Genomic DNA, 26,698 nt, shown 5'->3' with positions numbered 1-26,698 from the left:
GATAGTCCATTCGGAGGACCCTGCAACCTCACCTCTATCAAACGGGGTGCCATATCAACTAATTGGGCTCACAGGAAATGAGAAGGCTGGGTTTTTCTCAGTCCCGCTCGCAGTTCGTTTAGGAGCACTCCAAACACAATGGAAGTGCGTCCTGATGAATTGGGAGCAGGTAGGAAAAGGGATCTTGGGGGCTGATTTCATCATCGCTCGGCAGATCCTAGTCACACTTGAGGAATCACTGTCTATGGGGCACAGTGGGCACGGGAGCAGAGGGAGAAGTCATGGTTATTGATAAGAAACAGGGAAAAGGGACTCTGTGTACAATGAAGCCAAAAGGGGGTTACGACCTGGAGGTTCTGGTCGGTAACACCCCGGCTGAGTACCGGGCCTATGTGCAAGCAAATCTTGCAGCATTTGCCACCCATAAACACGATTGTGGGAGAGTCACAGGAGTGGAGGTTAGAATAGATGGGGATCCCATGGCCTGCCCGCAAAAGCAGTATGACTTTCCCCGAGAGGCAGAAGCAGACTTGGAGACAGCTTTAAGCTCACTTGTCGAGCAGGGTGTTAAGAGACCAATAGCCACCCATGTCAACTCCCTGCTTTGGCCGGTTAGGAAACCGGACAATTCTTGGAGGGCTATGGTGGATTATAGGGTGCTGAATAAAAACACCCCAGCTTGTGCCCCCACAGTAGCGGCGGTTGCGGATCTGATAGGGGAAATCCCTGCATCCGCAACCACGTTCACAGTGTTGGACATATCCAACGGGTTCTGGTCTATCCCTGTACGGAGGGAAGACCAGTACAAGTTTGCCTTCACCTTCCGGGAACAGCAGTATACATGGAGCTGCTTCCCACAGGGCTTTCATAATAGTCCCAGCATCTTTCACCAATGCATGGTGAACTGCTTAAAAGGCTTCAGCCAACCACACCAGCTGGTCCAGTATGTGGACGACCTGTTGTTGTTCACAGACAGCAGTGAGGAACATGGTTCACTGCTGGCTGAACTGCTGGTCTTATTGAAGGAAGGGGTTTTAAAGTTAACCCCAAGAAAGCCCAGATAGGTCTAGGAGAAGTAAAATTCCTGGGCCTGACGATAAGGGCAGGAGAAAGGGCCATTGATGAGGCTAGAAGAAAGGCAGTGCAGGAACTCCCTGTCCCTAGGGATGTGTCAGGGGTAAGGTCTTTCCTGGGAATCACTGGCTACTGTAGGGACTTCATCGAGGACTATGCAGCCACTGCCGCCCCTCTGCTCAGACTCCTACACAAGGGGGTCGAGTGGGAATGGGACGAGGGCTGTGAGGCAGCATTTGTCCGTCTTAAGAGAAACCTGCAGGTAGCACCAGCCCTAGGGGCAATTGATGGGGGGGAGGAATTCTTCCTGGAGGTGGCAGCCAGTAGCGACAGCTTAAGTGCAGTGTTGCTCCAGGAGCGAAACGGTCAGCTGAGACCAGTGGTGTACTCCTCCAGGGTCCTCACGGAGGTAGAAAAGGGATACTCCAATTGTGAGAGGCACTTGCTTGCCACCCACTGGGCAGTAAAGAGAGCTCAGATCTTTACCGGGGTATCCCCCATTACACTCCTCACCCATCATACCCCGACGCAGATGCTGTTGGACGGGAGGATTAAGGATGGGACAGTGAGCAGTGCTAGAATCACTCGCTGGACCCTCCTCCTCTCCCAGATGACTTTAAAGGTCAAGGGCCTCTGCGAGCCTAGGCTCGCAGCAAATTTAATCTATCCAGGGCAGCCGCATAGATGCTCTGTGGAGGGGGTATGGGACATCAACTTTGGATTTCGGGCAGGGATACACCCCACAGGCTGCGAGATCTATGTTGATGGCTCCAGTTCAGTGTCCGCGGGTACAAGACTCACGGGCTGCGGAGTTTGGGATCCCAAGGCAGGGATTGCCTTGGCTCTTAAACTCCCATGCACCCTGAGCGCCCAGCAGGCGGAACTCTCGGTGATGATGTATGTGGTCACACACCCCAAGGAATTCCCTACCCCACACACGATTTGCTCGGACAGCATGTTCACTTGCAATTCATGTACAGAGTATCTGGCGATTTGGTCACGCCGGGGGTACACCTCTGTGAATGGGAAGCCCCTTGTGACCAAACCCCTGCTAGAAAGGATCATGGCTGCAGTGGGAGAAACCGGGGATGTATTATCCATAAGGTAAAGGCCCACTCCAAAACTGAGCCACGGGGGGAAGATAACCAGCAGGCAGACCTGCTGGCAAGGGGAGGTGCTCGTACAGGTCGCCCATGGGACCCATACGAGGCAGGCAGGATAGCAGCAGCAAGAAGCAAGCCAGGGACACAAGGGAGCATAGGGGCGACTGCAGCCCCGGACCTTAAAGTAGTCCAGATGCAGGATCCGGTCCTGAAGGCTGCCTTGGCTGCTATCAAAAAGGGGGAAAAGGCGGAGGGCCCATACAGTGCTGCAGATATTGCTGTGCGGGAAGGCATGTTGTTTAAAGGGGACAAATGGGTAGTGCCGCCACAACACTGGAGGGAATTCCTTCAGCTGGCCCATGAAGGTCCAGGTGCGGGACACCCTGGGCCGGAATCTACCTGGCAATGGGTAGAAAAGGCAGGGTGGTGGCCAGGCCTCCGGGAAGACGTCCGCGACTTCTGTGTGGGCTGTCTGGTTTGCGCTGCAAACAACCCAGACCCTCAGAAAAGGAAGGTGTCTATGGGACACATCAGGCGGGTAGAGGGACCATGGCAGTCGATCCAGATCGACTACATCGGACCCGTACCGGCCGACCAGGTTATAAATACTGCCTCGTCCTGGTGGATGTGTTTTCCAAGTGGGTGGAAGCCTTCCCTTGGCGAACAGCTACCGCGGTGGGGACTGCAGAAATCCTGGTGAGGGAGGTGTTCTCTCGGTGGGGTCTACCTCAAATCATGGAGTCCGACCGGGGAAGCCACTTCACCGGCCAGGTGATGTAGGCCACCCTAAAGGTGTTGGGGATAAGAGCCAAATGGCATGTCGCCTACAACCCTCAGTCCTCAGGCCCCGTAGAACGCCTGAACCGGACCCTAAATGAAAGGCTGCGCAAGGAGACGGGAGATTCACCGAACAAGTGGGTGGAGGTCTTACCGTTGGTCCTCTTGGGAATCCGGGCCAGTAAGTCAAAGAGCACAGGGTACTCACCCCATGAGCTGATGACTGGCCAGATCATGAGAACCCCAGTGCATGTGTTGGCGCTGGTTCTCACCGAAGGGCAGCTTCGAGAGGTGAACTGGGACCGCTTCGTCAGGAATCTGTTTGAACAGCTTCAACAGATTCACTGGCAGGCGGCCAACAACATGGGTAAACAGCACCGTGCCAATCTGCTGCTGCTGGAACCCCACAGTCACCATGATTGGGAGGTGGGTGACCAGGTCGGGGTATTTGAACCACTGTATATGGGACCATACAGCATAGTCGACAAGGCTAGCCCTATGGTCTATGCGGTTCGATTGCCTCGCCGGGTGAAGTGGTATCACATCAGTGCAAATTGTTTGACCCTAAAAGAGGTAAAAAACAGAGGGGACGAGCAAGGGAAGGGAATCAGGCACTGGGGGAAGAAAGGCCCCGGTGGATTTGGAGGCTCCGGAGGAGGCAGCGGGCCCCAAAGCTCTACAGCCGGGGATGGTTCACTGCTCCTGTAAGGCTATCTTACTGGGTAGAGGTTCCCAGCCCACTAACAGAAGTAGGGAGAAAGGCTCTACCATTAACAAGGTCTGAGGGGAAGCTGAACTTCCCATGGTGGATCAGCCGGGGCTAACCCAGGAGGTGGAGGAGATAGCATTGCAGCCCATAACGTGGGACTCTGCACCGACAGTAAGGAGGAGTGACAGAGTGCCACAGCCCAGGGCGCCGTGGTCCCCTGTTTACTTAGCTCCCCGCCCCAGACCGAGAAGGCGAAAGACAACAGGGAGGGTGCTCTGTTGCGCTAGCAAGGGTCTCCCACCGATTATCCGGGGTTCGGGAGGGCCTTGGAGGGCGGCACAAGACGCATTAAGGGGGACTATACGAGCCCCTCAGCGGAGGGCATCCTGGTCCCCAGGGTACGGTCAGCCGAGTGGTCGACGATGCCTGTACAGTGACCGGATGTAGCCTGGCCACCCGGGGACGGGTGGCGGTGTATATATTTTCCTTTCCTGTTTTGTTACTTTGTGTTGTGTGCATATGTGTTTAGGTAAGGCAGTGACGGTTGGGTACAGCATTTTTGTGTTCGGAACATGTTACGCGGGCCGAGCCTGGAGAGGTCTCTCAAGGCAAAGCCATGTTCTTCTTGCCTTTCAGATGTCAACACCTCCCTACTGGACGTTAGTGATGCTGGTATCGCTAAGGATCTGCAGCGGGCACCGAGGGGACACCGAGGACTCCCTAGTTTTCGGATGCTCCGGGGGCAGAGCGCCGACAGTGACCACAGGAGAAGGGACTCCGGCGGCGGATGGCCGGGTCACCTACTCCCACAAGGGGAGATGGCCTGGGTGGTTGGGATCGAACTCCATCAAGTACTCCAACCATAAGGACTTCACCTACGGAGAAGCCTCCATCCCCTGCCCGGAGATCACTGTGGACACTTCCAGAGTGAGTGTGACAGAAGGCAGGAAGGTATGCCTAACTTGCCAAGGGGACATACCTCTGGGACGGTGGTGGTGGCTCAGAAAGCTCAAGAGGACGTGGAAGACCGACACTCGGACTGGGAACGTCTGGATAATGATACCTACCGAACCATCATGTGTTCATCTGGCGGGGTCACGGTGTGCTGGGAGAAATGGTGGGCGTATAACCAAGGAATTTATTTGTGTTTGTGGGGATCCACTCGCGTGTGTTCAGAGGGGGTCCCCATTGCTTTCTATAGGTGGTGGCAGGATGTCGGGGATGGGGTGGTATGGGATCGCAGCGGGGAGACGTGCGTGATCCCCAATCCCCGGGTACCAGTAAACGCCACTGAACTTGTAGTTCGGGAAAGAAAACCCCCACCCACGGGCAAGCCCACCGTCCCACACAGGTGCCCGACAACAACCAGAGGGCCGGGGAATGGTTTAGTGTTGGTCCCTACCGAGAAACTACTTTATCAGGGGGTACACTACGCAGTGGCATCAGTGGTGCTAAATCTGACAGAAGTCCGCCTACCTACGTGGTGTCCCTGGGAAACCGAGCTGTTATACCAGGCTCTGCTGCGGGAGATGTTCCGGAAGTTCTATGAACTAGACTTCGGAAATGTCAAAGTGACAGACTTGTATAAACAGTGGGATAGGGCCGAACCGGGCAGGCAGAGGCGTGGCACTTTAAATGACTTTTTCACGGGGTTTAACACCGGGGCGTCCGCCATAAACAGTTTGGATAACATGCAGCTGGCCCTCCAGATAAATGGGTTAAAGAATCAGCTGCGCAAAATCCTGGGGGACAAGAATACCGTAGTGGGATCCGCGCTCCACGAAGAGGTGGCAATGACAGTTCACTTAAAAGGAGATTATCTCTCAATTGGAGGCACAGGCCAGGGCTGTAAATGCCTTGATTCGGGAGGATAGAAACGCCTCCGATCAAATCGCCCAAAATGAGGTGTGCGTGCTCTATGGGGCCTGGTTGCTGGGAGAGGGATGGAGTAACCTCGAGGATCTGAGACAGGAAAGGTCCCCTCCTGGATCAGCAACCAGCACTTAGCAGCACTGCACCCTTATGATAATGTTTTGAATCCTTGCCAACTTCGTGTAGCGTCAGAAGCCTACCCGGTACCGGTGGACTGTGGAAAGTCAAACCATACCATCATGGGTGTGGTGGTCAGGATGCCCGTGATGGGGGCGTCCCCACGACCAGTAACCCTGTACCGAGTGGAGAATGTGGGAGTCATTCGTGGAGGGGTGCATGTTCGATTCCAAGAGGTCCCACCTTATGTCACAATGTGGGAGCAGGGGAGCACAGGTAATCCTGTGCCCCCAGCACTTGAACGCTTTTGCAAGGCCACAATGCGGGTTCAGCTGGGGCAGAGCCCATCAATTGCACAATGGAGGTAATGGCCCCTAAGCACATGCCTCCACAGGTAGCATATGTAGGCAGTGGGACATATTGTGTCACCACAAGTGCCCAACGGTATGAACACGGACCGGGAAGGTGGTGTCCAATACCGTACAGCAGCTTCTGCTTTAAACCCAGGGCAGAGGTTCAAGTGGTACACACCAGAATCACACCCATCCCTGAACCTTCCACGATTCACCTCATGGTACAAAACTGTCATGTATCTTACATTATTATATATAACTGTATCCTAACATGCTATACATGACTGTAATAAGATATGACCTGTAACCACCAGCATACCTTACCACCAGGGGTGCACTTGCAAGAGACAGGTATATAAGGACAGGTCTCAGGCAAGTGCAGCATTCCAGAGCTGTGAAATAAAGGTGCAGGTCCAGAGTGACCTTGACTTCACTACATGCCTCGTGTGAATCTGTACTGAGGGGACAGGACTTTACAGTGGCGACGAGTTTCGGGATTACAGAATCCACAGAATGGCGAACAACGGATCTGATGAAAAGTACAATGCTGGAGACAATTGGGAGGACTTTATAGAAAGGCTCCAGCAAAGCTTTGTAACCAAAGACTGGTTAGGAGACGACAAAGCAGACAAGAGAAGAGCCCATCTCTTGACCAGCTGTGGCTCGAAAACATACGCTTTAATGAAGGATCTGCTGGCACCCGAGAAACCAGCAAGCAAGTCGTTTGAAGAATTGAGCACACTGGTAAGAGATCACCTGAAGCCAGCGAGCAGCCTACACATGGTCAGACACAGGTTCTACAACTACAGACGCTGTGTGGGCCAGAGCATACCCGACTTCGTGGCGGAACTTCAGAGGTTGGCTAGTTTATGTGAGTTCTCCGATGAACTGAGGAGAGAAATGCTGAGAGACTTTTTCATTGAAGGAATAGGTCACGCAGGCATATTCCGAAAGCTCAGAGACCAAGAACCTGACCTCAGAGGCAGCAGCACTGGTTGCACAGACATTCTTGGTAGGGGAAGAAGAAACGAGGTTGATTTACAAAGCAGGTACGACAACTAACGAAATATCGAAACAAGAAGTTCACAGCATTAAACAAGCTGCTACCCCCACACACAGACAAAATCGGGAGAACAGGCTCTCGACAGCAGGCAGTGGCGTCAGAAGCCATCAAGGGCCACAGGAATGGACGTTCACACCTCATCAACCCACAATGCAAGCAATCAACTACAAACTGAGAGAAGCTCAAGAGAGATCAGCCAGATGCAGCTCATTCTTTGCAAGCAGTCTGTGCTGGAGTGTGGGGGTGGGCACTCGTCAAGGGGATGTCAATTTCAGCAGGCTGTTTGCAGGATCTGTGAATATACAGGGCATTTGGCCCGCAAGTGCAAAAAAAACGGCAGCTCGGCTGGTATACGAATCGGATGGGTCGGAAAGCGGACCAGAAGACGGTGGGGACAGGACCCGGGACACCGATGTACAGTGGGTCAACACGATCAATGGCCGCTGCTCCTACAACAGGACGCCTCCTATAATGATGAGAGTCCTACTCAACAGGATACCTGTCAACATGGAGCTGGATACGGGAGCGAGTCAATCTCTCATGGGTGCTCAACAATTTGAACAACTGTGGCCGCATAAAAGAGACAGATCAAAACTCACAAGGGTCGACACCAAACTAAGGACCTATACCAAAGAAATCGTACCAGTCCTCGGCAGCGCCATGCTCTCTGTCACACACAAAGGGACAGTGAACCGACTTCCCCTTTGGATTGTCCACGGAGACCCCCCAGTACTGCTAGGGAGAAGCTGGCTGGCAAAACTAAACTGGAAATGGGATGATGTCCATGCCATGTCATTAGAGGAACGGACCTCCTGCTCAACAGTTATAAAGCGATTTGAACATTTCTTTCAGCCAGGTGTGGGCACTTTCAAAGGGGCCAAAGTCAAAATCTACATCACACAGGATGTTAGACCGGTCCATCACAAGGCCAGAGCTGTACCCTATGTGATAAGGAAAAAGATTGAACACAAACTAGACAGGCTTCTGCGGGAAGGCATTATATCACCTGTGGAATTTAGTGACTGGGCAAGTCCCATCGTCCCAGTCATGAAGCCTGATGGATCCATACGAATCTGTGGGGACTACAAATCTACTATAAACAGAGTCTCCCTACAGGACCAGTACCCGCTGCCCAGAGCGGAGGACTTATTTGCCACACTGGCGGGAGGTAAACTTTTCTCAAAACTAGACCTCGCATCTGCGTATATGACGCAAGAATTGACCGAGGAATCCAAGCTACTCACCACCATCAACACACATCGAGGCCTTTTCATGTACAATCGATGTCCATTTGGCATCAGGTCGGCAGTTGCCATATTCCAGCGCAACATGGAGAGTCTGCTCAAGTCCATCCTGGGGACGGTTGTATTTCAAGACGACATACTTATCACGGGCAGGGACACCGACTCCCATCTCCGTAATTTGGAGCAAGTACTAAAGCGGTTGGATCGGGTAGGCCTACGAGTCAAGAATTCCAAGTGCCTGTTTCTCGCACCCGAAGTTGAATTTTTGGGCAGAAGGATTGCCGCTGATGGAATCCGCCTCACAGAGTCCAAAACAGAAGCAATTCACCTGGCACCCAGGTCCCGGAATGTCTCAGAACTGCGCGCCTTTCTCGGGCTACTCAATTACTTTGGGAACTTTATGCAGAACTTAAGCACACTGCTGGAGTCTCTCCAAGTGCTACTCAGGAAGGGTTGCGATTGGTTTTGGGGGGACGCCCAGGAACGCGCCTTCAATAAGGCACGCAACCTTCTGTGTTCCAACAGTGTTTTGACTTTCTTTGATCCAGTTAAAAAGCTAGTTCTCACATGCGATGCGTCAGCGTATGGGGTCGGGTGCGTTTTGCAACATGTCAATAGTGCGGGCAAATTACAACCCATAGCTTATGCCTCCAGGTCACTTTCACGGGCGGAGCGCGGGTACGGAATGGTAGAGAAGGAGGCGCTCGCGTGCGTTTACGGTGTCAAAAAGATGCACCAATACCTTTTCGGGGCCAAGTTCACGTTAGAAACCGTCCACAAGCTCCTCACGTCACTCCTATACAAGAGCAAGGCAATAAACGGCAACACCGCGGTGCGAATTCAACAGTGGGCACTCATGCTGGGTTCTACGATTATACCATAAGGCACAGACCAGGCACAGACAACTGTGCCGATGTGCTCAGCAGGCTACCCCTGGCGACCACGGAAGGGTCTGACGAACAGGACTGTGAGATAGTCATGGCAATCAATGCCTTTGAGTCCACAGGTTCGCCCATGACGGCTCACTAAATCAAAGCCTGGACGGCCAGCGACCCCACGTTATCCTTAGTAAAAAGATGTGTCCTAACCGGTGACTGGGCAGAGGCTCGCGATGCCTGCCCCGAGGAATTAAAACCCTTTCACAGGCGCATGCATGAGCTATCACTACAAACAGACTGCCTGATGTGGGGCAGCTGAGTAGTCATGCCTCTGTGGGGCAGAGAGGCATTTGTCCGGGAGCTCTACCGCGAGCACCCGGGGATCGTTCTCATGAAGGCCACAGCCAGATCCCACATCTGGTGGCCTGGTATTGACGCAGACTTGGAGCTCTGCGTCCGACGGTGCACCATTTGTGCTCAATTCAGCAATGCCCCCAGGGAGGCTCCCCTGAGCCCCTGGCCCTGGCCTACCAAACCGTGGTCGTGGGTGCACGTAGACTATGTGGGCTAATTCATGGGCAAAATGTTCCTCGAAGTTGTAGATGCATTTTAAAAGTGGATTGAATGCACCATTTTAAACTCGAGCACAACCTCAACCACTGTGGAGAGCCTCGCAACCATGTTTGTAACACACGGAATCCCTGACATATTGGTCAGTGACAATGGTCCGTGCTTCACCAGCGCAGAATTCCAAGATTTTATAATTGACTACGGCATTAAACACGTCAAGACGGCACCGTTCAAGCCGGCCTCCAACGGCCAGGCGGAGAGAGCAGTGCAAATCATTAAACAAGGCATGCTTAAAATCCAAGGTCCCAAGCTGCAGGGTCGCCTGTCACGACTGCTGTTGGCATACAGATCTCGTCCGCACTCACTGACTGGGATTCCCCCCCCGTGCAACTGTTGATGAAAAGGACTTTAAAAACTAGGCTCTCATTAATCCTCCCAGACATGCACAAAATCGTTGAGGCAAAGCACCTTAAGCTGACTGAGTACCATGACAGAAATTCGAGGGGGAGATGGAATGAGATAGGGAACAAAGTGTTTGTACTAAACTATGGCAGGGGTCCCAAATGGCTTGCAGGGACAGTAACGAGCAAGGAAGGAAACAGGCTACTGGTGAGTACAAATGGACAATGGCAAAACCTGCTGGAGGCATGTAGATTGGTGGTGATTGTTGTTGACTCGCCTGGGCTGTCTGTTGGGATTGCCCTTTCCTCAGGTTGTTCCCTCTGTCTATCCAGTCAAATCAAAAGCAGATTTACCAACAACACTGCAGAACCAGAGGCAGACTACAATGTGGAACTCGCACCACACCTGGTGGATAGACAGAGGGAACAACCTGAGGAAAGGGCAATCCCAACAGACAGCCCAGGTGAGTCAACAACAATCACCACCAATCGAAACAGACAGCCCAGGCGAGATACCAGCAACCACACCCAAAGAAAAACAGACACCAAGGCAAACAACTGAACCACAACTCAGACGCTCCACGCGAGAGCGTAGACCACATGAGAGACTGAACCTATATAGACAATAAGACCTTGGGGGAGGGCGATGTCATGTATCTTACATTATTATATATAACTGTATTCTAACATGCTATACATGACTAAGAAGATATGACCTGTAACCACCAGCATACCTTACCACCAGGGGTGCACTTGGAAGAGACAGGTATATAAGGACAGATCTCAGGCAAGTGCAGCATTCCAGAGCTGTGAAATAAAGGTGCAGGTCCAGAGTGACCTTGACTTCACTACATGCCTCGTGAGAATCTGTACTGAGGGGACAGGACTTTACAAAAACAACCTCAGCCACCTACAACAATATGTCGCCCATTTTGGCTATCCCATTGCCCCACTACCTGAGAAACTTACAGCCCTCCTCCAGACAGTGGATTTGTCTCAAAAACATTTTTACACCATGGAGCAGAAAACTGAAATTCTAGCAGGGGAGATTGCCCAGATTAAACCCCCAGCATGGTGGGATTTGGGGATACGGGCAGACATACCTACGTGGATCCGGGTGGGATCGCATGCCTTAGTAATCGGCCAACTCCTGATTGTAGCATATCTGCTAGTTACAAGCTGTAAGCTCAGGAGAAAAAGAAAAAGAAAGCAGTTCCTCAGGCTACTACACAGACAGGAGCTGTTGCTAAACACTCAAGGCATGTAAACAAAGCTTGACTGCGACACTTCAGCGGTTTTGTTATTCCCAGCGATGACTGCGTTTTCATACATGGGGAGTTTGCAGGGCAGGTTTCTTTGTTTTACGGTTAAGACTGAAATGAGACTCAATGTACAATTACTACTGTAACCTTAAGTACATATATGTATATTGCTGTCGTATATTGTAACCTGTTGGATTCTGTGTTTTGTACCGCGTTAAAAGGAATTATGATATATGTCGACGGGATCAGTTTAGAGTTAAATTGGGGAAAGTTGGGCAATTTGGGAGACCTAGGGTTTTCTCACCACCCTGAACTTTGACACACTCGAGTGGTGTCAGATGGGGGATTATGTAGGGGAGGACGAAAAAACCCTCATTTTACCAGAAGGAAAAAAGCTGTGGGATCTGTCTGTGCTGCAATGTGAATTGAAACCGAGACGGTTTGATCTTGGCAGAGCAGTGATTGGACGGGGGAGGACACCGGAGGGCCAATGGTGGGACAGAGTCAGCCCGAAGCATGGGGCTTTCAAGCCAATGGGAGAGCACTTGCTCGAAAACTGTGGGACTGATTCATCGCCATTATCGGACTACTGTCTTCCCCATGTTTACACTATGGAGGGAAATTATGCAGACCTTCAGAAAACTAGGGAACCCAAAACAAACCAAGGGCCTACACAATAGCTACAGGAGGCCAAAGCAATCAACATCTACTCAAACCTTGAGTAGGTTAACAGCAGTGGAAAAAACCCGCAATAATCTAAAACTGCTGCATTTTTCAAAATCACAAAGCCCACCAATGGGAAGGATCGATTTCAGCACGAGAGGTGGACTGATAATAAGGGGTTTCTGACCCACTGTGTGTTCTGCTTCTCTGCTCTCGTGATCCAACAACCAGCAAGCCTCTCGACACTGAAGGACAACCAGTGTCTGAAGACACTGAAGATAGAAGAAACAAACCACCAGACTGCAAAAGGCACAGTAGTGAGTATAACCTCTGGTCCCCAGAACTCCCAACTCAGTTAGGCCAGGAAAGGTGGGAGATTGGGCATTGTACTGCTAAACTGGTGTAAAAATTTCCATTGTGTCCGTTTAGTGGGATTTAGGGGGATTGTTTTGTTGGTGTATGGCTGTTTGTTGAGATACACCTTGTCAAATAAATTGGAAGTCTAAGTTCCTCTTGGAATCACCTTGTCTCAATTCTATTGTATTACATCTCCTGATTGTGAGTCTTATGTCAGAACAGTGTAAGGGAAGCTAGGAGCGCCTCGAAAACGCTCAACTGTGTGTCACAGGCTTAGGAAGAAGGTGTTTGGAGTGTTTGACACTCACAGGTGCCTCACAGGCTAGGCGTAAGCTGTGGGGACGCACGAGTCTCAAAACCCCCTTCATAAGCTGTGGACAGAGTCTCTCCAGGGGTGCTCTTGCAGCACTCAGGGTACCTCACAAGCCAGGCATAAGCTGTGAGGGCAGAAGCCCAGAGAGAGACACCCAAGGCACAACAACACTCCCCGAGAATCCCTTACAGTTGTTCAATACATCTTAGGAGCTTCAAGAACTTGAGCTTTTCTTCCATTTGGCAGAAGTAGTTCTGCGAACCTTGCTGTTGTGTGGGGAGGTACAAGAAGTTTTATAGGCCTGAAAAAGCTGAAAGAATAAGCTGGCAATTTTAAACTCTAAAATCTCCAAGATGCATTATCCACATTGTTCAGAATGATTCCAAAGAGGTCAATATATGTTCCTTTGGAAATATTAACATGATCTTGTCTTAAGTTTTACGTGAGAAGAGAATAAGGACCAAACTGACAGATCCTGATAGATGTAAATTCAATATCGATCACTTCTATTATCCAATTATTGAACTTGTTTCACAGGAATGGTTCAGTTACACGCGTGATTTGACCAGACAATGTGGGAAATATGCCTGTTTGATTCCACAACATCAATGATGATTGTTTGAGAAAAAAGCTTAGATAGGTTAAACAGAAAAAAATAATTAAATAATAAAAGTTGGAGAAAAGAATGGAGAAAGAGAAAGAATGGGGTGGAAATAGTAACCAGAAAGTGAAGTGTTAAATCTCTTATTTTAAACATGCAGGTCTCCGTTGGTATTACAATAAACGAACGGTGTGTGTGGGGGCAGGAGCATGTTAATATCAACGGCCAAAGTGTTTACATACATGCACTAGCAGATTCCCCAGGTTGCTTTCCACAGTAAATCAAAGGATCATGTGTTTTATAATGATGCGAGTGTTATATTTTGTAATGCACAATTAATTATTCTGTTGCTACTTGGAGTTATGTTTAATTTGGCCTGTTTCATAAAGATTATAAAGCTATAAATCCTGATTAACTGCTCTTGGTGAGGGAGAGTTACAGATCTTTTGTAAATTTCTGCCTCCAGAGCAAAATATACCCCTTCATTTCCAAAATAGTGTTGGTAATGTTAGGGAGAGATCAGAGTGATGGATTAAAAAAAAAGTATTACTGCAAATTAAGGATTTAATAAATTGCTCAGCTAGTTTGGATATCTGGAAGTTCAATGATTTTAATAGTGGTTTAGCTCCTATAAAGCTTCGGGAGGTCAATGTCAAAGTAGTATCTCTGATGACTAATGAATTAGTGAATGTCAACTCTCCAATCTGATTGTTCATTTCACAGTCAGACTGCTACTGCGAGATTAAAGGCAAGCTGGCTGATTTACTCTATTCCTTCTTCCTTAAATCGAACACTGCTTTTCACCACTAATTGAACAATGTAAGCCAATTCTGCAAATATAATCACAAAATTAATGTTCCATATCAGAATGCTTTGAGGCATAATTTCCACCTTTCTCTCCCAGAAATGATTCAGTTGCTGGACCAGACGTTACTGGCAGAAGTTTCTAATCTATTTTAAGTAATGGAAGGCAACAACACACTGCAAAGTCATCCTGAACCGGCTGTTCTTGTTATAAAGAACAGAATACTGCAAAGTCATGCTGACAGCAACATTGCTCAAACAGTTAAATAGTCATCTGATTAATTGTCCCAATGTTCCATGGCAGCTTGTTGAGATGATTCCAAGAACATTGGAATCTCAAAAACCTGTGCATTTACAGTAAACATAAAAATCACAGAATCATAGAACTTTACAGCACAGAAGGAGGCCATTCGGCCCATCATGTCCGCACCGACCAGCAAAGAGCTCCCCAGCCTAATCCCACTTTTCAACTCTGGTTCCGTAGCCCTGCAGGTTACGGCACTTCAAGATGCACATCCAGGTACTTTTTAAATGTGGTGAGGGTTTCTGCCTCTACCACCCTTTCAGGCAGTGAGTTCCAGACCCCCATCACCCTCTGGGTGAAAAAAATTCCCCTCTAATCCCCTCTAAACTTCCTACCAATTACTTTTAACTTATGTCCCCTGTATTTTGACCCCTCTGCTAAGGGAAACATTGGAAGCCACAAATTAAGGAGACTGCCCAAAATTAAACTAGAGGAGAGAAAGTCCCCAGCATCCCGACTGGGGGCGGTAACCCGCTTGGGGCGGGACTTCTTGCACCCGGCGCCAAAGTCGCGCCCGGGCCACGGAATCGCGATTACTGTCCCTCAGAGGAAGTGGAGAGCAATCTCGCACACTCCACTTCCTGTTGGGGGTGAGTCCCGGGGTGATGCTGGGGTGTGATCAGCAGTGCTCCGTGAATGCTTCGTGTCGCGCCGGAGTGGTTCAGCGCTCCTCCCCTTCGCTTAAAGGCGAGGGCCGCTGCGCACTCTACACGGCCTCTGATGGCCTCCACTAGGCCACCAGGGCGGCTGAGGCCGAAGTCCGACACCCAAAACGGAGTGCCGGGCCGGTAACGCCCCTCCCCCACATCCCGCTGGGCGTAGAGTTTTGTGTCCCCAGAGTTGCTAACTGGCATCACAATAAGGGGCAATTTTGACCCCTAGTAATATAGATGTTCAGCATGCGTTACAGTTTATAGAGCGTAATATGATTGCAATATATATATAGCTCCACCCAGTGGACTACTGTGGTAATGCAGCCATTGCAGTTTACAACAAAAAAAAAGAGAGAACAGGTCACCGGACAGGTTCATAAGAACATAAGAAATAGGAGCAGGAGTAGGCCACACAGCCCCTCGAGCCTGCTCCGCCATTTAATACGATCATGGCTGATCTGATCATGGACTCCGCTCCACTTCCCTGCCCACTCCCCATAACCCCCTATTCCCTTATCGGTTAAGAAACTGTCTATCTCTGTCTTAAATGTATTCAATGTCCCAGCTTCCACAGTTCTCTGAGGCAGCGAATTCCACAGATTTACAACCCTCTGAGAAAATAAATTTCTCCTCATCTCAGTTTTAAATGGGTGGCCCCTTATTCTAAGATTATGTCCTACTAGTTCTAGCCTCACACATCAGTGAAAACATTCTCTCTGCATCCACCTTGTCAAGCCCCCTCATAACCTTATACATTTCTTCTCAATCATCTGAATTCCAATGAGTAGAGCCCCAACCGACTCAACCTCATAAGTCAACTCCCTCATCTCCGGAATCAACCTCGTGAACCTTCTCTGAACTGCCTCCAAAGCAAGTATATCCTTTGTTAAAACCAAGGCAGAGGCATATAAATTGGCTAGAAAAAGCAACAAACCTGAGGACTGGGAGAAATTTAGAATTCAACAGAGGAGGACTAAGGGTTTAATTAAGAAGGCGAAAATAGAGTACGAGAGGAAGCTTGCAGGGAACATAAAAACTGACTGCAAAAGCTTCTATGAATATATGAAGAGAAAAAGATATTAAAGACAAATGTAGGTCCCTTGCAGTCGGATTCATGTGAATTTATAATGGGGAACAAAGAAATGGCAGACCAATTGAACAATACTTTGGTTCTGTCTTCACAAAGGAAGATACAAATAACCTTCCGAATGTACTAGAGGACAGTGGGTCTAGTGAGAATGAGGAACTGAAAGATATCCTTATCAGAGCGGAAATTAATGGGATTCAAGGCCGATAAATCCCCGGGGCCAGATAGTCTGCATCCCAGAGTACTTAAGGGAGTGGCCCTAGAAATAGTGGATGCATTGGTGATCATTTTCCAACAATCTATCGACTCTGGATCAGTTCCTATGGACTGGAGGGTAGCTAATGTAACGCCACTTTTTAAAAAAGGAGGGAGAGAGAGAAAGCGGGTAATTATAGACCGGTTAGCCTGATATAAGTAGTGGGGAAAATGTTGGAATCAATCATTATGGATGAAATAGCAGCGCATTTGGAAAGCAGTGACAGGATCAGACCGAATCAGCATGGATTTATGAAAGGGAAATCCTGCTTGACGAATCTTCTGGAATTTTTTGAGGATGTAACTAGAAGAGTGGACAAGGGAGAACCAGTGGATGTGGTGTATTTGGACTTTCAAAAGGCTTTTGACAAGGTCCCGCACAAGAGATTGGTACACAAAATCAAAGCGCATGGTATTGGGGGTAATGTACTGACGTGGATAGAGAACTGGTTTAAGACAGGAAGCAGAGAGTCGGGATAAACGGGCCCTTTTCAGAATGGCAGGCAGTTACTAGTGGGGTGCCGCAAGGCTCAGTGCTGGGACTGCAGCTCTTTACAATATACATTAACGATTTGGATGAAGGAATAGAGTGTAATATCTCCAAGTTTGCGGATGACACTAAACTGGGTGGCAGTGTGTGCTGTGAGGAGGACGCTAAGAGGCTGCAGGGTGACTTGGACAGATTAGGTGAGTGGGCAAATACATGGCAGATGCAGTTTGATGTGGATAAATGTGAGGTTATCCATTTTGGGGGCAAAAACACAAAGGCAGAATATTATCTGAATGGCGGCAGACTAGAAAAAGGGGAAGTGCAAAGAGACTTGGGTGTCATGGTTCATCAATCACTGTAAGTGAACACGCAGGTACAGCAGACCGTAAAGAAGGCAAATTGTATGGTGGCCTTCATAGCTAGGGGCTTTGAATATAGGAGCAGGGAGGTCTTGCTGCAGTTGTACAGGGCCTTAGTGAGGCCTCACCTGGAATATGGTGTTCAGTTTTGGTCTCCTAGTCTGAGGAAGGACGTTCTTGCTATTGAGGGAGTGCAGCGAAGGTTCACCGGACTGATTCCAGGGATGGCTGGGCTGTCATATGAGGAGAAGCTGGATCAACTAGGCCTTTATTCACTGGCATTTAGAAGGATGAGAGGGGATCTCATAGAAACCTATAATATTCTGATGGGACTGGACAGGTTAGTTGTGAGAAGAATGTTCTCGATGTTGGGGAAGTCCAGACCAGGGGACATAGTCTTAGGATAAGGGGTAGGCCATTTAGGACTGAGATAAGGAGAAACTTCTTCACTCAGAGTTGTTGACCTGTGGAATTCCCTGCCGCAGAGAGTTGTTGATGCCAGTTCATTGGATATATTCAAGAGGGAGTTAGATATGGCCTTACGGTTAACATAAGAACATAAGAATTAGGAACAGGAGTAGGCCATCTAGCCCCTCGAGCCTGCTCCGCCATTCAATAAGATCATGGCTGATCTGGCCGTGGACTCAGCTCCACTTACCCGCCCTCTCTCCGTAACCCTTAATTCCCTTATTGGTTAAAAATCTATCTGTGACTTGAATACATTCAATGAGCTAGCCTCAACTGCTTCCTTGGGCAGAGAATTCCACAGATTCACAACCCTCTGGGAGAAGAAATTCCTTCTCAACTCACTTTTAAATTGGCTCCCCTGTATTTTAAGGCTGTGCCCCTGAGTTTGAATGAGATCAGCGTGAAAGGCTTGTCTTTTGTGGTGTTGTCTGAAAGAGGGAACTGAGAATTTTGATTTAAAAGCAACGCCCGAATAGGGACTTGAACCCTAGACCCTCAGATTAAAAGTCTGATGTTCTACCGACTGAGCTATCCGGGCTCAAGGGGATCAAGGGGTATGGAGAGAAAGCAGGAAAGGGGTACTGAAGGAATGATCAGTCATGATCTTATTGAATGGCAGTGCAGGCTCGAAGGGCCGAATGGCCTACTCCTGCACCTATTTTCTATGTTTCTATGTTTCATAAGTATGGAAACCAAAACTGTATGCAGTATTCCAGGTGTGGCCTCACCAATACCCTGTATAACTGTAGCAAGATCTAATGACTCAAGAGTCTAGTTACTGTAAGCTCACTCAGGTGCAACCTGATCCATCTTTATTCCAAGAGTGCCAGCGTGACAAAGACACCCAGCTTATATACAGGTGACCAAGCACACATGCCACATGCGTACAGTCTGATGACCTCCGGCCTGGTGTCTGGTGACCCCGAAGCATTAATACATAACAACAACCCCCTTTTAAAATCTTAACAACAGTCTTTTTACAAATTAAGACGGTCTGTGGCTTTCCTCTCACGAGTTGGTCGTCTCAGTTCAACTTTGGCTCTGGGCGAGCGTTCTGAGTCCGTTGAGACTGAGGGCTGAGTAGCCGATCTGATGGGAGTGGTCATGACCACATCAGAGACTGAAGGTTCAGAGTCAGTAATGTCAGCAGAGTCCTCTGATGAGTGAACAATGGTTGATTGGTCACTGACTGCATCTTCCTCACTCGGTTCCAGTTCATCCATGTGCCGCAGTTTAAACTGGTCAAGGTATTTCCTGCATGTTTGCCCATTCTTGAGCACGACAATAAACACTCTGTTACCCTCCTTGGCTGTAACAGTGCCGGCGATCCACTTTGGACCTTGACCAATTCAGTACATAAACCGGATCGTTGACCGAGATGTCACGTGACACGGCAACACGAACATGACACCATTGCTGACTTTGACGTCTGTTTTCAACACAATCATTCAAAACAGGATGAACAAGAGAAAGCCTGGTCTTGAGATTTCTCCATCAGTAGTTCAGCAGGAGGAACCCCAGTAAGTGTATGAGGTCTTGACCTGTAACTGAGCAATATACATGACAACCGTCTCTGCAGTGAGCCCTGAGTTACACATTTCATACTTTGCTTGATCGTTTGAACAGCATGCTCTGCTTGACCATTAGAAGCAGGCTTGAATGGAGCTGATCTCACATGTCTGATGCCATTGAGTTTTATGAACTCCTGGAATTCAAGACTTGTGAAGCAAGATCCGTTGTCGCTCACAACAATGTCAGGCAAACCGTGAGTAGCAAACATGATATGAAGGTTCTCAATGGTAGCTGTGGACGTGCTGAATGACATAATAACACACTATCCATTTAGAATATGCATCTACTATGACAAAAAACAGATTTCCTAGGAACGGGCCCGCAAAATCAATGTGGATCCTCGACCATGGTTTGGATGGCCACGATCAAAGACTCAGCGGAGATTCCGCTGGTACTTTACTTAGCTGCATGCAAGTATTGCACTGATGCACGCATGATTCCAGATCAGAGTCAATTCCAGGCCACCATACATGAGACCTAGCAATGGACTTCATCATGACAAAACCAGGATGAGTGTTATGAAGTTCAAGTACAAATTTTTCTCTACCTTAGGCATGATTACACGATTACCCCACAGTAAACAGTCTGACTGAATGGACAGCTCATCCATTTGACGGTTGTAAGGTTTAGTCTCCTCACGCATCTCCATAGGTATGGCAGATCAGTCACCACTGAGTACACACCGTTTCACAACCGATAAAATAGGGTCATGGCTGGTCCAGATCCTAACTTGGTGAGCAGTGACAGGGGTTCCTTCACTTTTAAAAGCATCCATTACTAACAGTAGATCTGCAGGTTGAGGCGTCTCCATCTCAGTTGTGGGTAAGGGCAGATGACTCAGTGCATTGGCACAATTCTCAGTACCAGGTCTATGACGGATGATGTAATCATAGGCAGAAATGTTAGCGCTCACCTTTGAATGCGGGATGATGCATTGGTATTAACACCTTTGTTTTATGCAAACAATGAAATGAGTGGCTTGTGATCCGTTTCTAGTTCAAAACAAGACCAAACAGGTACTGATGCATTTATTTTACCCCATACTCACAGGCCAAAACTTCTTTCTCTACCATACTGTAAGCCCTTTCCACTTTAGACAGACTTCTCGAAGCATACGCAACAAGTTGTAGCTTGCCCGATTCATTTGCTTGTTGGAGTACGCAGCCAACCCCATATGATGAAACATCACAGGCCAATACAAGACGCTTACATGGCTCATAATGAACAAGCAACTTGTTTGAACATAGCAGATTCTTGGCTTTCTCAAAGGCTCTATCTTGAGACGCACCCCAGATCCAGTTGTCGCCTTTTCTTTGTAACACATGCAGTGGCTCTAGTAAAGTGCACAATCTGGGTAAGAAATTACCAAAGTAGTTGAGTAGCCCAAGGAACGAATGCAGCTCTGTCACATTCTGAGGCCTAGGTGCATTTTTTATGGCCTCAGTTTTCAAATCAGTGGGTCTGATGCCATCAGCTGCAATCTTCCGCCTGAGGAATTCAACTTCAGGTGCCATGAATGCATACATCGAAGTTTCAGCCTTAGTCTCACTTTGTCCAGATGCTGTAGGACTTCAAGATTGTTCAGCAGTGTCACGACCTGTGACCAGAATGTCATCTTGAAACACGACAGTTCTAGCAACGGACTTCAATAAACTCTCCATATTCCTCTGAAATATGACTGCAGCCGAACAAATCCCAAAAGGACACCTGTTGTAGACGAACAGTCCTTTATGGGTGTTGATGCAGGTGAGTTTCTTCGAAGTATCAGCTGGCTTCTGGGTCATAGGCCGATGTCAGATCCAGTTTCGTGAACGACTTTCCACCAGCGAGCATGACGAACAGGTCATCAGTCCTCGGTAATGAATACTGATGCTGTTTCAAAAATCGGTTAATCGTAACCTTGTAGTCTCCACAAATCCTGACAGTGCCATCACTCTTCAACACAGGAACAATGTGACTAGCCCACTCGTTAAACTTGACAGGTGATATGATCAATTCACGCTGGAGTCTGTCAAGCTCAATTTCAACCTTCTTCCTCATGTACGGAACAAAACAAGCTTTGTGATAGGCAAGCCTTGCATTGGAGTCCAGGTGAATCTGCACCTTGGTTCCCATAAAATTACCAATTCCCAGTTCAAACAAACAAAGAAGGAAACTTTTTCAATACTTGAGCACATGAAGTATCATCCATCTTGACATTTTGACATCATTTAAGTTCAGCTTGATTCTCGAGCCAATTCCTGCTGAACAACATTGGACCATTACGTGGGATGATCCATAATGGTAGGTTGTGAACCACACCGTCATATGACACCTCAATTGCTGCACTGTCGAGCACCGGTATGAGTTCCTTAGTGTAAGTATGCAACCTGGCATTGACTGGACTCAGCTTCGGTTTTGCAGCCTGAGTGTCCCACAGCTTGTCGAATGTCCTTTGGCTCATTATCGACTGGCTCGCACCCGTGCCCAGCTCCATTGATACAGGCACACCATTCAGCTTCACATCAACGACTATCGGCTGGCTCTTGCTCAGGAACGAATACAGTCTATTCACTTCCTCCTTGGGTTGCATATCCGGACCATCACTGAATTGATCCTCACCAACCATGTGGTGAGCCGCACCACGCTTGCTCCATTGTGGACACATCCTGTGAAGATGCCCCACTTTCGCACATCCATTGCATGAGTATTGTCTAACTCGACACTGATGAGGCCGATGATTGCCCCTACAATGCCAACAGGGTGAAATCTGGATCGAACCAGTTGGCGGGCTCTGAGCAGCGGCAGGTTTCGCGTAAGCAGCTCTGCCCGAAGATGATGGCATTTGGTTTACAGTACTTACTGTGGAACTCCGACTCATTGATGATATCTGCCTCAGATTATCATCCGTCGTCATGCATGCCTGGGCAGTCGCGATGGCCTTTTTCAAATTCAGCGTCTCTGCAGCCAACAGTTTCCTGAGGATCGCATCATGGCTGATGCCTATCACGAAGACGTCATGCAGCATGTCTTCCAGCATGTTCCTGAACTTACACGGCTCAGCAGGACGTCGCAGTTCAGTGACAAATCCTGACACGACCTGGCCCTCAGCACGGACATGCGCGTCGAAATGGTAGCGTGATATGATGATCCCCTCTTTTGACTTCAGATGGTTACCCACCAACGTATACAATTCCTCCTATCCTTTTTCCGCTGGATGTACAGGCGAGAGAAGATTCTTCATGAGGCTATAAATTTTCGGACCACAAACCGTGAGGAGAACTGCCCTGCGCTTAACTGCGTAGGCCTCTGCCTCCATGCCATTGGTCACAAAATATTGATCCAGGCGGTCGACAAAATTCGCCCAATCCTCGCCCTCCATGATTCCAACAGTGCCCATTGTGCATGCGTAGGATCTTAAATTACCTCGTTGCCAATTGTAATGACTCAAGAGTCTGGTCACTGTAAACTCACTCAGGTGCAACCTGATCCATCTTTACTCCAGCCCAAGAGTGCCAGCGTGACAAAGACGCCGACCCAGCTTATATACAGGTGACCAAGCACACATGCTACATGCATACAGCCCGATGACCTCCGACTGTGGCGCCCTCTGGTGTCTGGTGACCCCCAAGCATTAATACATAACACAAGACTTCCCTGCTTTTATACTCCATCCTCTTTGCAATAAAGGCCAAGATTCCATTGGCCTTCCTGATCACTTGCTGTACCTGCATACTGAACTTTTGTGTTTCATGCACAAGTACCCCCAGGTCCCGCTGTACTGCAGCACTTTGCAATCTTTCTCCATTTAAATAATAACTTGCTCTTTGATTTTTTTTCTGCCAAAGTTCATGACCTCACACTTTCCACTTGCCAAATTTTTGCCCACTCACTTAGCCTGTAAGTCCTTTTGCAGATTTTTTGTGTCCTCCTCACACATTGCTTTTCCTCCCATCTTTGTATCATCAGCAAACTTGGCTGCATTACACTCAGTCCCTTCTGCCAATTCATTAATATAGATTGTAAATAGTTGGGGTCCCAGCACTGATCCCTGCAGCACCCCACTAGTTACTGGTTGCCAACCAGAGAATGAACCATTTATGCCGACTCTCTGTTTTCTGTTAGTTAGCCAATCCTCTATCCATGCTAATATATTACCCCAACCCCATGAACTTTTAGCTTGTGCAGTAACCTTTTATTTGGCACCTTGTCAAATGCCTTCTGGAAGTCCAAATACACCAAATTCTCTGGATCCCCTTTATCCACCCTACATCCTCAAAGAATTCCAGCAAATTTGTCAAACATGACTTCCCCTTCATAAATCCATGCTGACTCTGCCTGACCGAATTATGCTTTACCAAATGTCCTACTACTGCTTCTGTAATGATGGACTCCAACATTTTCCCAACCACAGATGTTAGGCTAACTGGTCTATAGTTTACCGCTTTTTGTCTGCCTCATTTTTTTAAATAGGGACATTACAGTTGCCGTTTTCCAATCTGCTGGGACCTCCCCAAAATCCAGGGAACTTTAGTAAATTACAACCAATGCATCCATTATCCCTGCCGTTACTTCTCTTAAGACCCTAGGATGCAAGCCATCAGATCCAGGGCATTATCTGCCTTTAGTCCCATTATCTTACTGAGTACCACTCCTTAATGATTGTGATTGTGTTAAGTTCCTCCCCACCCCCCGCCCCCGTAGCTCCTTGATTATCCACTGTTGGGGTTTTTTTTTGTGTCCTCTATCGTAAAGACTGATACAAAATATTTGTTCAGAGTTTCTGCCATCTCCATGATCCCTATCATGAATTCCCTGATCTCGTCCTCTAAGGGACCAACATTTACATTAGCCACTCTTATCTTTTTTTATGTACCTATAGAAACTCTTGCTATCTGTTTTTATATTTTGTGCTAGTTTACTTTCATAGTCTATCTCCCCTTTCTTAATCATTTTGTAGTCATTCTTTGCTGGCTTTTAAAAGCTTCCCAATCTTCTGTCCTCCCACTAGTTTTGGCCACTTTGTATGTCCTTGTGTTTAATTGGATACCGTCCTTTATTTCTTTAGTTAGCCACGGATGGCTATCTTTTCTCTTGCACCCTTTCCTCCTCACTGGAATATATTTTTCTTGAGAGTTGTGAAATATCTCCTTAAAGGTTCCTGAAGTTATCAGCCATTTTAGAGCCTGTGTGTTTGTGAGATCGTACCGAAGACATCACAATGATACAATAGGTTGTCTGCATACATACACTTTGCCTGTTGGCTTGAAGCTGGTGCCGGCACGGATGCCACTTCATCTTGTACCTTTCGCCCACAAAGGGCAGACATCTTCCGGGCCACATAGCTGCAGGCTTCGGGAGAGAAAAAAAATGACAAATGAAGCCAGTTGACGAGTGAATTATTTTAGGAGAAATCATTTTTTTGTTTCACCTCTGGGCACCTGTACTGATTTGTTCGATGCTTCCGTTCCCATAACAGGATATTACTTTTGGCAATAAAGTGTTCCATGATAAAACCAGGTTTAACAGGCACAGAAAGGAAAACAAAATACACAATGTCACCCTGTGGAAAGTAAGCAGACTGAGGGAAAAAGGACAAATAAGCAAAAGCGTATTTGTGCCTCAATTGAAATGATAATAATTGCAACTATTTAAACTGACGTCCTATACTGGATGCAAAGTCTTTTAACAGTTATTTCCGTTATTGTAAATTTATTATTTTTCTGGACACATGTTTTAATTTTTCATCTGGTTTTTTGGTTTTCTGACATCATACATCTGACATTAGTAGAGTGCAGGCAGGTAACTTGCTCCCAAGACATTCCTTAACTGACTGTGCCAGTCTCATAGGTTGACTTACTCTCCAATTTCCCTTCACTGAGCTTCAGAAGAACAGCATGGATAATTGCCAGTGTCAACCCATATTGTGGCATTGCATTCTGCAGTGGATTGGAAACCAAGACACAAAACCACTGTACGTCTAATACATTACTAAAGACTGACACCTGGGAGTCCCTGGCCAAAGACTGCCCTAAGTGGAGGAAGTGCATCCGGGAGAGCGCTGAGCACCTCGAGTCTCACCGCTGAGAGCATGCAGAAATCAAGTGCAGGCAGCGGAAGGAGCGTGCAGCAAACCTGTCCCACTCACTCTTTCCCTCAACGACCGTCTGTCCCATCTATGACAGGGACTGTAATTCCCATTTTGGACTGTTCAGTCACCTGAGAACTCACTTTTAGAGTGGAAGCAAGTCTTCCTCAATTTCGAGGGACTGCCTGTGATGATGATGATGAAAGGCTTGTTATAAATTCACACAAATCCCTATTGTTTATCAACACTGAAAGTTACTTTACTGACATCATGAAGTTAGAAATACATGTTGCACATTCTAATAAAGACATAATTCATTTAAATAAAAAACATCCACTTCTAAAACAGACTTTCCTTGTATGACTCAGCACTTACCTGGGACAGCAGGAAACGATCGCAGTCAGTGAATAAAAAGCACTCATTTTCTGCCTGCCTCAGATTAAATGAAATGATAAAAGTTATAAGGTGAAACCCTAGCATCTTACCATTAATGACAGTTCAGACCATGTTGCTCCTTCGTGCACTCACTGTTGGCGGGTGCCGTTTCTATCAGCAAGTTACCTGGTATCGTGTCCTTGATAACACTCACACAATCTGACTATGTCTGGGTCTTGGATTCAACCTGTGGGAAACAAAACTTAACAGTCAGCTTTGTGTTACTGCCTTAAAAAGGACAATTAGTCAGCCCTCACTGATAGCTACAAGTAAACGTTACAGGATGCAAGCTTATTGAACAAATAAAAACCTTATTAGCAACACAGAGCACTGGAACAATTTCACTGTCAGTTGTGTATATGCTGGAGTCTACAATATCAATAATTTTGCCCCAGTAATCACATCAGATGTTCCCGGAACAGTAAAGTTCAACCTGACAAATACCTGTTGAACTTGCATCAAGCCACAATTCACAACAAGAAAATGAAACCTGCTGCGCTCAACACATACTCTGCTGTTAATGGGAACCGATATCTTTAATACAGCTGAAACATACCCTTGTGTACACCTGCCTAGAATCACCTCCGGACTTTTATGCTGCTCGGTTTTTATTGAAAGGCAGTAACTCCACCCTTCGTTACCTGAGCAACCATGTAACTGATGAACAACAGGGTGCCAGCCAATTGAAACAGCAGGATTTCAGTCCACCTAATTATTCAGTCACCCAGTCTTCACCTTACAGGTCTATCCAGTCACTATTTGCAAGGGAAATGGCCCTTGTGGAGCTTTTCTGTGAACTCTATATTGCAGGTGTGTGTTGTTTTGATAAACAATAAGTGACAATTTT

At 47.8% G+C, this 26,698-nt stretch overlaps 1 long non-coding RNA gene and 1 other non-coding gene across 4 annotated transcripts in view; both read right to left on the bottom strand.

Annotated features, from left to right (window-relative positions):
- Positions 1 to 26,460, bottom strand: part of LOC139232917 (uncharacterized) — a 35,639-nt gene extending 9,179 nt beyond the window's left edge. Inside the window, exons 1-3 of one of the 3 annotated variants that reach the window (XR_011588101.1) lie at positions 26,408 to 26,460; positions 25,902 to 26,038; positions 24,579 to 24,680 (exon numbers count right to left, since the gene is read on the bottom strand). This is a non-coding gene — a long non-coding RNA (uncharacterized lncRNA). The other 2 variants (XR_011588103.1, XR_011588102.1) reach the window with 2 other exon arrangements.
- trnak-uuu (transfer RNA lysine (anticodon UUU)) lies at positions 18,243 to 18,315 on the bottom strand. Its single transcript has one exon. It is a non-coding gene; the product is annotated as a tRNA-Lys (tRNA).
- Positions 26,461 to 26,698: the final 238 nt, after the last annotated feature.

This window comes from Pristiophorus japonicus, chromosome 20 (assembly GCF_044704955.1).
Source record: "Pristiophorus japonicus isolate sPriJap1 chromosome 20, sPriJap1.hap1, whole genome shotgun sequence".
In the NCBI taxonomy this organism is placed as follows: domain Eukaryota; kingdom Metazoa; phylum Chordata; class Chondrichthyes; family Pristiophoridae; genus Pristiophorus; species Pristiophorus japonicus.
The sequence above is the reverse complement of the archived record's forward strand: the minus strand, read 5'-3'. Positions and strand labels throughout refer to the sequence as shown.